At 36.3% G+C, this 14,251-nt stretch overlaps 1 protein-coding gene and 1 long non-coding RNA gene across 4 annotated transcripts in view; one reads left to right on the top strand and one right to left on the bottom strand.

Moving 5' to 3' along the window:
- The window catches only part of LOC132149314 (acid-sensing ion channel 2-like), a 405,895-nt gene that overhangs the window by 112,131 nt on the left and 279,513 nt on the right, over positions 1-14,251 (bottom strand). The window lies entirely within an intron of this gene.
- Positions 1,226-1,833, top strand: LOC132148619 (uncharacterized). Its single transcript, XR_009434947.1, has 3 exons — positions 1,226-1,354; positions 1,473-1,591; positions 1,732-1,833. It is a non-coding gene; the product is annotated as an uncharacterized LOC132148619 (long non-coding RNA).

The following is a 14,251-nucleotide window of genomic DNA, read 5'->3' as shown; positions in this document are numbered from 1 at the left end:
TTTAAGATGTCTTATTACTCAGGTTACTCATTAAAATTATGTACAAATGTAATACTTGAATAAAAGTTTTAAAAATACAAATGTATTTAATAATCAGATTAAATAAATACTTAAATTGTTTTAGGTCAGGCCTCCATGTGAATATTGCACAATGTTTCATTTAATTGACCCTAGAATGAAGGCTATGTAAAAAACTAAATAAATAAAGTTTATGATTTGACACCCGTTTTATAGACAGTTCTCATAATAAGGGATAACCACAATTGTTTCACCACATTTACTTATTTAAATAACTGAAATAGTTGTTTTTTTATCCTTTTTCAATAGAATTGGCCCAGACTTCTGCAGTGTTAAGTGAAGGAGTGAAGGAAGCTCCTGTGAGTCTGATGACTCTGAGTGTGAGTGATGGAAGACCTTCAAGAAAGGAGCAGAATGCTGAAGATGACGCCAGAAGTGTGAGTCTGTCTCATTTATATGTTATTCTGTGTGCAGTAGAAATTTTAAACGCACAAATGAATATGAAAAATTAAAGTTTAACTGGGCAGGCACACAATTTTAGTTTATGTTCACACCTGGAATTTACTAATTACTAATTTAAGATATCAAACTGCAAAAAGATAAATGGTAAGTTGACCCAAAAATAGAAAATTTTTCATAATTTCTCACTCTCTGTGATTCCAAACCTGCAAGACTTGCATTCATTTTCAAAACACAAATGAAGATATTTTGAATGAGATCATTTCCTTCCATCGACAGTCTACACAACTAACACTTTAATACTTCAAGAAGGTCATAAAGAGATCATAAAACTAATCCAAATGAATCAAGCGGTTTAGACCAAATTTTCTGAAGAGACTCTATCACTTTACAATGAACAGAATTACTTTTTTTTTTATTGATCAGGGAACATAAACAGAAAATTTGGACTAAACCACATGATACACATAAATTACTTAGCTTTATGGATTAGATCTCTTTATGAAGTATTAAAGTGGTAGTTATGGGACAGAAATCTTATATTCTATTAAAATATCTTTAGTTGTGTTAAAAAGATAACAAAAGGCTGAGTAAACTGATGTGTTAATTTTTAACGAACCCTGTAATAAAGGTATATGGCCATATGTGTCACCCAAGATGTGTGCTAATGCCAGGTTGTGAACAGAGCCACTGTGTGACTACACAATCAACTGAGCAGAATGGTTCCTGAGAGAGATGTTGTCATTAATTGTTGTTTTGTTGTTGTCGTTTTTTTCTTTCTTTTCAAGAAGCCAAGTTCATGGCTTCTCCCAAGACCTTCAAGGACCCAATTGACGTCTGAGTCAGCTGTAAAGGAGGAAGAAACCGATTGTCTAAGGTTAGACTATATTTCAGAATACGAATATCTATATTTTTGCTGTATTTTGCTATAACTGTAGTTTGTGTTCATGCATTTATTTTATTTTTTTGCTGATTTTGTCATATCTGTAATCTAGAATGGACAGCGATATTGCATCCATTGGTCTCCTACTTCATTTGATTCCCACATCATCACAAGGCTGCAAAGGACCTGGAAAAATGTCATCCTGTCAAGCTGAAAAACATCTTCAAAAAGGTACAGTTGTACATTTCTATCACTACCTATTGTCTGCCTCAAAATATTGCCAGATGGGTGGTATATGAAAAACACAAGTAATATAAATAAAATCAGTTGGAGAGCTGACCTTGAGTGTTACTTTTCTCTTTTATCTGCAGGCACAAACAAGAACAGCTTGATTGCTGAGAAGAGACCACACAGCCGTACATGCTCGTTGACGGGACAACGAGGAACATCATTCATGGATGCTACAACTCAGATCTACATGTCGTATGTGTTCATGTCTAGGTAAATTTGATGATGTTGTGTTTTATTAACTATTTTATGTTTCTGTGCAACACTTAATGAATGTAACTAATTAACCTCTACACATCTGGTATATGCTTTAAAGTTGCCAGTTTGCCCATTTGTTCAATAAATGTTGAAATTTATACATCTGTCTGAAGTCTCTTAATTTTATGTCTAATCTTGTACATTAACTTTATTTTTAACATAAGAATTAACTTTTTTTTTTTTTGCACTGAAAAGAGGACTTAACTAATTACACTTAAAACAACCCCAAGGGTGTTAAATAAATAAACATTTATTATGTGTAGATGGTCATTTATGTGTCACAGTTAGACATGAAATGTGAAAATGAAAAGGATTGAATAAATTCTGATTTTAATTCAGCGTGTGTGTGTGTGTGTGTGTGTGTGTGTGTGTAAATTATATACAGTACAGACCAAAAGTTTGTAAACATTAAAAATTTTTTTTAAAGAAGTTTCTTCTGCTCATCAAGCCTGCATTTATTTGATCAAAAATACAGAAAAAACTGTAATATTGTGAAATATTATTACAACTTAAAATAATAGTTTTCTATTTTAATATACTTCAAAAAAATAATTTATTCCTGTGATGCAAAGCTGAGTTTTCAGCATCATTAATCCAGCCTTCAGTGTCACATGTAACATCCAGTCTATCACATGATCATTTAGAAATCATTCTAATATTCTGATTTATTATGAATGTTGGAAACAGTTCTGCTGTCTAATATATTTGATGAATAAAAGGTTAAAAAGAACTGCATTTATTCAAAAAAAAAAAAAATCTAATAATATATATTCTAATAATATATTTTCTTTACTATCACTTTTTATCAATTTAACACATCCTTGCTGAATAAAAGTATTGATTTTATTTAAAAAAAAAAAGAAAGAAAAAAAATTATTGACCCCAAATTACTGACCATATTGTTAAAACATAGCTTCTTTTTTTTATTATTCATCAAAGTATCCTAAAAAAGTATCACATGTTCTGAAAAATATTAAGCAGCAGAACTGTTTCCAACTTTGATAATGAATCATCATATTAGAATGATTTCTAAAGGATCATGTGATAATGATCCTAAAAATTCAGCTTTGCATCACAGAAATGAATGATAGTTTAAAGTATAATAAATTTAAGAACAATTATTTTAAATTGTAATAATATTTCACAATATTAAAAAAAAAAATTTTACCGTTAAATAAAGGTACAAAATTGCCACCACAGGTACAAAACTGGTCTCTTAAGGTACAAATCACAAGGGTACAAATTTGCACCCTATGCCAAGGGTACAAAAACTGTACCTTTGAGGGTACAGCCCCAGTGACAAGCCATTGTACCCCTAAAGGTACAATTATGTACTTTCTTTTCTGAGAGTGTAAATTCTCATTCATCCATACAGTTTTGTAAGCCACTGGTTAGATTTAGGGATAGACTTTCATGCATAGTTTTTTAAAAACAAATCATGGTTTCATACAAACAAAATCACACAAAATAGCTAACACATTTATGTTTTCTCATGGATCGGATTGAACAATGCAGGCGATGTGCAAAGAAGCATGCCATCAGCATCCATCAGCAGTTCAGGAGAGAAAAAGTCAGAAAGTCTCCAAAAACACATCTGATTTCCTGTGAAATATTCAGAGGCAAATGGCTTCCCCTCCTCAGCCCAGATTAAAGAGGAATCATTTGCACACAGAGACTTTGGGGAAGAGTGTTGATTAGACTGACTAAATCAGGAGTGAAACTCAAACGTTTCCTGACAGGGACTTGGTGGAGATTGCGGTCAACGGGATTCAGAAGCAGAATTTCAGCAGCTTTAGGTATAGCTGCTAGACAAGCACATTGCAATTACACCGGCACAAGTGGGATGCTAACCACTAATCCTATGCTCACGACACTAATCGTAAAGCCGCATGAAATGTCTGAACACTTTGTAAATGAGCACAATGGGGGGAATGTTGTGACACAGCAGGTTAACATCAGATGACAGCGTCAACGCGTCATGTTAGCTCCAGCAATAGCTGAGATAAGAGTGACATCACACTATTTCTATTTCCATCTTTCATGCTGCACAACACAAATAAGACAGGTTTTATAAGGATAATACATCCATTTGTATGGGTGAAATACTCTTCAGGTTAATTTTCCCGGATGAGATTTGATCTTGAAAGCAGTGAACCATGAGGCTCTGTACTGCCTCAACAGCAAGGTACTGACTCAAGGCAACAGTTTGGCTGTCTGATCAGCTCTGACACAAGGGCAGATGCGTCGTTCCCTCTCTTGCATGAATTACTCTCTCACCTCTGTGTCTGCTGCCTCAGTTTTTCTTATTAATAATGTTGCAAATGTCCTTTTTTTATTTATAAACCCAAAGAGTAATACTTTGCAGTCATGCCTCAAAGTCAAAGAAAATGGAGCTATGAATCAAAGAAGGTCCCAGGGTAAATTTTTATTGCTTTCATAGCTCCATGAACTATTTTATGTAGTCTCTGATGTCGCACCTAATATTTACACCAATGAGACCATTGTTGATAGAGTAAAGTAAGATTATAGAGCTATAAAATGAATGTGGATAAAATAGCTCAGACTACTTGGTCTGGTAATTGTTTGGGTGCATATTAAGATTCTCTGACTTGTGATTGCAGACTTCTTTATCTAAATCACAACAGAACATTGCTTATATCAAATAGTACCTTTAGGCCAGGATCCACAACTTAAATGGGTCAGAAAATTGGCTTTCAATTAACCCAAAAGGTCCACATGCCTATATGGCCAGTCCCTGTATATAACTACTTCAATCATTACCAGCTGGATGAAAAGAGGAAATGCTAATGCAAATAAATAAATAAATAAATTATAAAGTGAAGAATAAATATAGGGTTGACATGGGTTTTTCAGGGTCAATCTACTTGAGCAAAATACTGTTGACCCTGGTGGTCTAAATCCAGCACCACCAGCCAGTACCAAGGCCAATTCACAAGCACTCTTTATCTCTATTTCAACCTCATATTTCACCATCTCAACTTATCGCTCTCTTTATGAGCTTTTTTCTAATCCTCCACAATCTACATGTTCATTTCCTCATTAAAAAGTTGTACTTCTAAAGAAATCAATGGTATCAATAAGTAATCAATTAGTAAAAGAACATTATGTTATGTGATAAACTGGTTAATGATTGATACTTTAAAAAAAGAAAAAAAAAAGAAAAACATCACTTAGCTATCAAAATAGGGACACTACACAGACTTCTATTGTTTTTATATACAGATAGTTATAGATTTCCAGAGGTGGAAAGAGTACAAAAATATTCTACTAAAGTAAAAGTACCATTACATTAATGAAATTTTACTTAAGTACAAGTAAAAGTACCAGTCTAAAAATCTACTCAAGTAAAAGTAAAAAGTAGCTCATTTAAAATTTACTCAGAGTAAAAATTACTTAGTTACATTTTAACAGTGGGAGGGAGTCAAAAATGGGACAGGCCAAGGTTGTCAAACTCAGTTCCTGGAGGGCCACAGTCCTGCACAGTTTAGATATAACCCTAATTAAACACACCTGATCCAGCTAATCTAATCATTTAGCTTTATTTGAAAACTACATGATATGTGTGCTGGTGCAGGGTTAGAACTAAACTCTGCAGGGCTACGGCACTCCAGGAACTGAGTTTGACACCCCTGGGATAGGTCTATTAATCTCAAACTACAACCCGAATTCCGGAAAAGTTGGGACGTTTTTTAAATTTTAATAAAATGAAAACTAAAGGAATTTCAAATCACATGAGCCAATATTTTATTCACAATAGAACATAGATAACGTAGCAAATGTTTAAACTGAGAAATTTTATTTTCACTTTTATCCACTTAATTAGCTCATTTAAAATTTAATGCCTGCTACAGGTCTCAAAAAAGTTGGCACGGGGGGCAACAAATGGCTAAAAAAGCAAGCAGTTTTGAAAAGATTCAGCTGGGAGAACATCTAGTGATTAAGTTAATTGATATCAGGTCTGTAACATGATTAGCTCTAAAAGCTTTGTCTTAGAGAAGCAGAGTCTCTCAGAAGTAAAGATGGGCAGAGGCTCTCCAATCTGTGAAAGACTGCGTAAAAAAATTGTGGAAAACTAAAAACAATGTTCCTCAACGTCAAATTGCAAAGGCTTTGCAAATCTCATCATCTACAGTGCATAACATCATCAAAAGATTCAGAGAAACTGGAGAAATCTCTGTGCGTAAGGGACAAGGCCGGAGACCTTTATTGGATGCCCGTGGTCTTCGGGCTCTCAGACGACACTGCATCACTCATCGGCATGATTGTGTCAATGACATTACTAAATGGGCCCAGGAATACTTTCAGAAACCACTGTCGGTAAACACAATCCGCCGTGCCATCAGCAGATGCTAACTAAAGCTCTATCATGCAAAAAGGAAGTCATATGTGAACATGGTCCAGAAGCGCCGTCGTGTCCTGTGGGCCAAGGCTCATTTAAAATGGACTATTTCAAAGTGGAATAGTGTTTTATGGTCAGACGAGTCCAAATTTGACATTCTTGTTGGAAATCACGGACGCCGTGTCCTCCGGGCTAAAGAGGAGGGAGACCTTCCAGCATGTTATCAGCGTTCAGTTCAAAAGCCAGCATCTCTGATGGTATGGGGGTGCATAAGTGCATACGGTATGGGCAGCTTGCATGTTTTGGAAGGCTCTGTGAATGCTGAAAGGTATATAAAGGTTTTAGAGCAACATATGCTTCCCTCCAAACAACGTCTATTTCAGGAAAGGCCTTGTTTATTTCAGCAGGACAATGCAAAACCACATACTGCAGCTATAACAACAGCATGGCTTCGTCGTAGAAGAGTCCGGGTGCTAACCTGGCCTGCCTGCAGTCCAGATCTTTCACCTATAGAGAACATTTGGCGCATCATTAAACGAAAAATACGTCAAAGACGACCACGAACTCTTCAGCAGCTGGAAATCTATATAAGGCAAGAATGGGACCAAATTCCAACAGCAAAACTCCAGCAACTCATAGCCTCAATGCCCAGACGTCTTCAAACTGTTTTGAAAAGAAAAGGAGATGCTACACCATGGTAAACATGCCCCGTCCCAACTATTTTGAGACCTGTAGCAGAAATCAAAATTGAAATGAGCTCATTTTGTGCATAAAATTGTAAACTTTCTCAGTTTAAACATTTGCTATGTTATCTATGTTCTATTGTGAATAAAATATTGGCTCATGTGATTTGAAAGTCTTTTAGTTTTCATTTTATTAAAATTTAAAAAACGTCCCAACTTTTCCGGAATTCGGGTTGTAGTTGTTTTTAATTAAAGGAATCAGTTATTTAGAATAATAATACATTTGGGCTGTTGCCAGGGAAATCAGTATCAACAAACTCATCTTTTAATGCAGAGGAAATGCAGAAGATTCATTGGAAGTGGCATTTAGATGTATCACACTGTGTAGTGCTGGACAAGAATGCATTTAACCTGCAGTTATAAATGCATGAATAATGTTTTGATATACAAGACATAAAATGTTGAATACTCATTTGAAATGATAAGAAATTAATTATTTAAAAAAATCAAAAGATAGCCTACTTTAAATGTGAAATTAAAATGGCCAGTATGTGTCAGCAAGTCACTGTTAATAAGTGAGTCATTGCGATTGAACCGAATCATTTAAACGGTTGATTCATTCAGGAACGAAACACTGTCACGTTGCTCAGAGACGCAAAACTGTGCTTTGGTGGCTGTGTTTGGAATTATTTTCTGTTGTAGAAATAGAGCTAAAAAAAGGCAATATGGTGTCTAAAACGCAAGTCTCTTAATTAACTTGTTAACTGAACTGTTATATATATGTATGTATATATTCATGATGATTTTTGGAGGAAAAGATGGCATTCTTTGTGTGATTTTGATTTAATATATGAAATTATATAAATATGTGAATTTTCTGCCCCTATATCTTCAATTTTGTGATCATTCTAAATGCATTTTAGGAGACTGAATCACACAGTGAAAGAACGCACTATAAATGCGCGCGCACATCATTAAAACAAAAATAGCACACTCCTCACCACTGTCTTTTTGGCTATTTTGTGCAAAACCTCTTGCTAAAATGTCAAAGCTTCATTTTAACCACCAATGCAACGATGCAATTATTTAGCTTACCTCTTCTTGCGAAGGGTTGATGTCATGTCGAGATTTTATAAGCTGCTAGTTTGGTCTTCCTAGGCAAGTACAGCTTACACTGCATAATAGAGCATACATATGGCCAGGGGTTCACTTCATTTCCTTCGAGTTCAACTTCAGAATATGACGGGGTTTCGTTTTCAGCGGTGTCTGCACCACTAACGCCTGTTTTGACCGTCTGCATCTTTCTTGTGATTTTAGCGCCAGCTTGCCCTCCTGCCCTTTATTTACTGACGTAGATTCCAGGGAGCGATTTTTTTTTTTTTTTCTCAGTAATTAATGTGTTTTAAAATGTAGCGAAGTACAATACTTCAATCAAAATATACTTAAGTAAAAGTAAAATTACAAATTTAAAAAATTACTTTAAAAAGTATTAGTACACAAAAAAGCTACTCAATTACAGTAACGCGAGTAAATGTAATTCGTTACTTTCCACCTCTGTAGATTTCAAAATGAATCCTTCAATTTTACAGTAAAAAAACAAACAAAAAAAAAACTTTGTACACTTAATTAATTTTTATACCAGCCCCCCCACCATTGGTCCCCAAAATATGGTTAAGCAGGTACACACGCGCGGCTGGTCTCAGGTGTCAAATTCAGTGATGTTTTCTGCTCTCAGAAATGTGGTTCTTTCCTGTTCTGGGAGCACACATAAGAGTATTGTCCCTGCTCCCATGAATTCAAGCAACAGACTTGGTCTTAGACTATACAACTTCTTATTCCTCTGTCTATCTCTCTGTAGCTTTCTCCACAGCAGTAGTTAAAAGCTTGACTACGCTTCAAAGCGCCTGCAGTTCAAAGCCTCTTTTTCCAAGTGTTTGGACTATGTGCTGTGGTCTCTACAGGCCTACAGAAAAGAGACAGCACTGAAAAACCCAGACCACGATACGTTTCATGTGTCATTCACCTGACCTACCCTATCATATGACCCAAGTTCGACAACAGAGCTGAACACCAGCTTTTCATCCTCTCAGTGTCATCCTCAGGACATGAGGGTGGATAAACAACAACAGCATTTTCATTTTTGGTTGAACTACGCCATTAAGCATATCACATCATGGCAGTTGTTGGTAAGTTGGATGGTTTGTTTGAGGCTGTGTCCTTTACATGCAGTATATGGAGGTAGAAATACAATGAGGTAGTTCTGAAATGATTTTTAGTATCATATTGTGTTCACTCAGTTGCCTTTATCTGGTCAGTTGTTTCCTTCACAGTTCTGTGTTGGAAATGTGGTTGTTATAATAAAGGGCGGTTGAAAAGACTCCTATTTAATTGTAAGAAATATTTAATTATAACAATATCAAAAAGGCTTCACAGTAACTAAATATTTGCATGATTTATTTTAGAACATCATACATGATATCTTGTGTGAAGATGTACTGTATGAATCTTTACCCTGTTTTTCAGGCAGAACCTCCATGCATGGTTTCGAACACAACTCATTCATTACAAAAACCAGTTTAAAAAAGTCATACAGTCATTCACAAACAGTGTTGAGGAAAGTTACTTTTAAAAGTAATGCATTAAAATATTGCGTTACTCCCTAAAATAAGTTTACATTACTTTAGCTTTACTTTTTCAATCTGGGAAGGGCTTGTTTGTTTGTTTTTAATATTAAAAAGTTATATTTTTGGTAAACATAAAAGCCCTTTCACACCAAAAGCTAAATGAATAAGTCTCAGACTGAAGAGAAAGTAAATTCACATCTGTACAATAGAACAAAAAAAGAAGAAAGTTCAACACACTTCAGCAATAAAAAAAAGAAGCACAAATGATTTTCTAGAGTAATTTGTGCTCATTAGTATGATTGAATTGGATCATTGAAGGTCAGCAGCAAAGACATCGGTTAATAAAATGGCATTAAATACATAAACGATATTTGTGTTATTTAACATTTAATTATTGCAGGTTTACATCACATTCTGAGTTGCATTTCACTGTTTGTATTCATTTTGAGGAATACTTAATCTTTAATACTTTTTTTTGCGAGTAAGATTGGTGCATTAATCTAATTAATTAATGCATGTTAACGTTTATTCTAGAAATACAGTGACATCTTACTCCCGATTTCTCTCATGGGGACAGGGGAGCTGTTAATCAATAAATGGGAAAAAAAGCAACTAGCTTTATTTATTTGAAAAAGTAACTCAGATATTTTCTTGTAAAAAAGTTAAATGCATTACTTTACTAGTTACTTGAAAAAAGTAATCTGATTACGTAACTCACATTACTTGTAATCAGGGGCGTCATGCATTCATGATTTTTGAGGGGGCACATTTGGGGGGGGGGGTGGCTGTATAAGTCATTCTACGAAAGCACTGTATAACTGATATAGGCTTATTTTTTATTATTATTTTTTTTTCTTTTTATTCAAAACAATTCCAAACATGCTTAATATATCAGGAAATATCTTGTTTCTCAAATATGTGTAGGTAAACGCGTTTTGCACCTTTATAGATTGTTATTTGATCAATATATGGAAATGTAGTGTAATCTATTAACTACACATAAAAACCTGACTTTTTACTTAAGTGCCATATCATGCCATAAAATATTTTTAATACGACTGAATTTGCATTTAATGTAAATTTTAATAACAATATTGTAAGATACTTATTTTAACACTTTCATTTTACAGAGAGTAAAGAACATTTACATTATCAAAAAACATTTTCATTCAGTCTAGCCAGAGTTCAGGCACTCTCAAAAACTCCCATTAAAATCACTGAAGCACTTTACATTATGAAACGAATATCTTACTTACATTCGTACGCACATCTGCACTTTTTGTTGTTTCTGATGAGAGAATTCGCTAAATAATTCAGTCAGCGAGCAAGTGAACAAAACACCGCGTTTCAGTGATGACTCTTCTGGACGTCTCTCATTGGCCATTGCATCCAGAAGCGCAACAGAATAGTTTCTGATTGGTTATCATGAAGCGTTGTACGAACGCGTCTGTCTCTGGCTCAGCGCCAGCCAGCGAACGCAGATTTGAATTTAGCAGCTGATGCTGTGCACTGAACGATCTAATCACACCGCTGTGATTGTATCAAATATATACAAAATATTATTCTGCAATTTTATTTTATTTTTTTCGTTTGGAAGCTGCATTTAAAATCCACTTGGCTCAGAAATCCCTCACTTTGAATGGGCACGATGCCTCTGCTTGTAATGCGTTACCCCCAACACTGTTCACAAATTGCACTGGCCATGCTGTATATATATATATATATATATATATATATATATATATATATATATATATTTTTTTTTTTTTTTCAAACAGCATAGAAACATGTTTTGTCTTTATGGTGCTTTCATTGCATTATTTATGGTGCCTAGTCTTTCTCTCTCATCACATTCACCATAATGGCAAACTCACAACTGCTTAAGCATTGATTCCTGTACTTTTTTGGAACAAAATGTAACCAGTTCTGAATACAGTCCTAGATTCTCAACAATACTTGAGTACAAAGTGTTCAAATGCTTTTTAGTAAAGACAGATCTTAGCACATTGTTCTACCATAAGCACGAACTTCAATATACTCTGGACCTTGAATTGTCTATGTGTAATCTCTAGAGGACTGGGAAGCCACAGGCTATATATCTGTGTGCTGGAAAACAGCAAAAAAAATAATGCACAAATACTCAAACAATCTATTGCACTCTAATGCATCTTGTATGTGCCAGGCATGAAATTATGTAATCTTCCATTCATATTCTAAAATTTATTTCATGTGTCACCAGCATGTGATGGAAAAATTAGACGCACAGTAGGAGCAGATAGCAGTTTCTGAAGAACAGCAGGAGAAGAGGTCCCACCCTGCCCTGAGTAACACTCTGTTGTTCTCCCACTCTCTCTACACATCAGAAGCATCTGTTCAGATGACAGGCAGAGTGATGGTGCTGCCACAATTCTAAGTTATTTTAATCAAAACAGTCTTCCCTATGCTTTCACATCTTCCTTTTATATGTCTGTTTTTTCTTTCTCTTCAAATGTTCATCTCTCTGTCTTCTATAGTTCAGTTTTCTGTTCATTTCTTCATATTAAACCTCACCTGAGTTTCATGTAGGTTTAGATAAGATGGCTAAAGGGGGTTAAGTACAATCACACTGCAAAAAAACTAATTTTCTAAATGAGTATATTGTTGTTTCGTTTTATTTTCTAGCAGAAATATCTAAATATCCTTAAAACAAGACATTGATTTGTTTTACATTTTCAACTGTCAGTTACTTTTCAATACTTGTTTTAAACCTTGCTAAATTTGGGCAGATTTAGGCTTAAAAAAAAAAAAAAAAAAAAAAAAACAGAACAATTTTTTTTTTTAATTCTCCATTCTCCATACTTCTTATCCTCCATAGGGCTATGGGATATTATTATTATCATTATTGCCAATGCCATTTTACCAAGTAAATATACACTGTCAAATCAAACAATCGTGATAAATGGCATCCAAAATAAGTTTGTGTTTACATAATATATATATATTAAGGCAAGGAAAGTTTTTATAGCACATTTCATACACAATGGTAATTCAAAGTGCTTTACATAAAATGAAGTCAAATAATAAAAAAAATAATCACAACAATAAAAAATAAAAATAAAAAAAAAGATTGAAATTTTGTTTTAAAATGAATTTAAAACAGTAAAAAATAGGAAATGCCATCCATCCATCCATCTTCTTCCGCTTATCCGGGGCCGGGTCGCGGGGGCAGCAGTCTAAGCAGAGAACCCCAGACTTCCCTCTCCCTAGACACTTCCTCCAGCTCTTCTGGGGGGACACCGAGGCGTTCCCAGGCCAGCCGGGAGACATAGTCTCTCCAGCGTGTCCTAGGTCTTCCCCGGGGTCTCCTCCCAGTGGGACGCGCCCGGAACACCTTCCCGGGAAGGCGTCCAGGAGGCATCCGGAACAGATGCCCGAGCCACCTCAGCTGACCCCTCTCGATATGGAGGAGCAGCGGCTCTACTCTGAGCTCCTCCCGGGTGACTGAGCTTCTCACCCTATCTCTAAGGGATCGCCCAGCCACCCTGCGGAGAAAGCTCATTTCGGCCGCCTGTATCCGGGATCTTGTCCTTTCGGTCATGACCCAAAGCTCATGACCATAGGTGAGAGTAGGAACGTAGATTGACCGGTAAATCGAGAGCTTCGCCTTGCGTCTCAGCTCTTTCTTCACCACGACAGACCGGTACATCGACCGCATTACTGCAGAAGCTGCACCGATCCGTCTGTCAATCTCCCGTTCCATCCTTCCCTCACTCGTGAACAAGACCCCAAGATACTTAAACTCCTCCACTTGAGGCAGGAACTCTCCACCAACCTGAAGTGGGCAAGCCACCCTTTTCCGACTGAGGACCATGGCCTCGGATTTGGAGGTGCTGATTCTCATCCCAGCTGCTTCACACTCGGCTGCAAACCGTCCCAGTGCATGCTGAAGGTCCTGGCTTGATGAGGCCAACACGACAACATCATCCGCAAAGAGCGTGTCGTCACCAAACCTGACCCCCTCCGGCCCCTGGCTGCGCCTAGAAATTCTGTCCATAAAAATCATGAACAGAACCGGCGACAAAGGGCAGCCCTGCCGGAGTCCAACACGCACCGGGAACAAGTCTGACTTACTGCTGGCAATACGAACCAAGCTCCTGCTCCGGTCGTACAGGGACCGGATAGCCCTTAGCAAAGGGCCCCGGACCCCATACTCCCGGAGCATCCTCCACAGGCCGCCGCGAGGGAGACAGTCGAATGCCTTCTCCAGATCCACAAAGCACATGTGGACTGGTTGGGAAATGATTATATATAATATACAGTGCAATCAGATCTGATGTAGCACATCACTCATTAAATAAGTGCACAGCTAAACAGATGAGTTTTGAGTCTGGATTAAAATGTAGCTAATATTTTAGCACATCTGATCTCTTCTGGAAGCTAATTCCGATGCGGGCGGCAAAATAGCTAAAAGGGGACTCACTTTGTTTTGTGTGAAACCTTGGTATTTCTAAATTACTCGACCCTAATGATCTGAGTGGTCTGTTGGATTTATATTTAGTGAACATATTTGCTATGTATTTAGGTAATAGGCCATTGAGTGATTTATAAACGAGTGCAAGTACTTTCAAATCAATTCTTAATATAACTAGAAGCCAGTGTAAGGACCTGAGGACTGGTGTGATATGCTCAGATTGTCTGG

The sequence above is a fragment of the Carassius carassius genome, chromosome 9 (genome assembly GCF_963082965.1).
Source record: "Carassius carassius chromosome 9, fCarCar2.1, whole genome shotgun sequence".
In the NCBI taxonomy this organism is placed as follows: Eukaryota; Metazoa; Chordata; class Actinopteri; order Cypriniformes; family Cyprinidae; genus Carassius; species Carassius carassius.
This window is presented reverse-complemented; position numbering and strand designations above follow the sequence as displayed.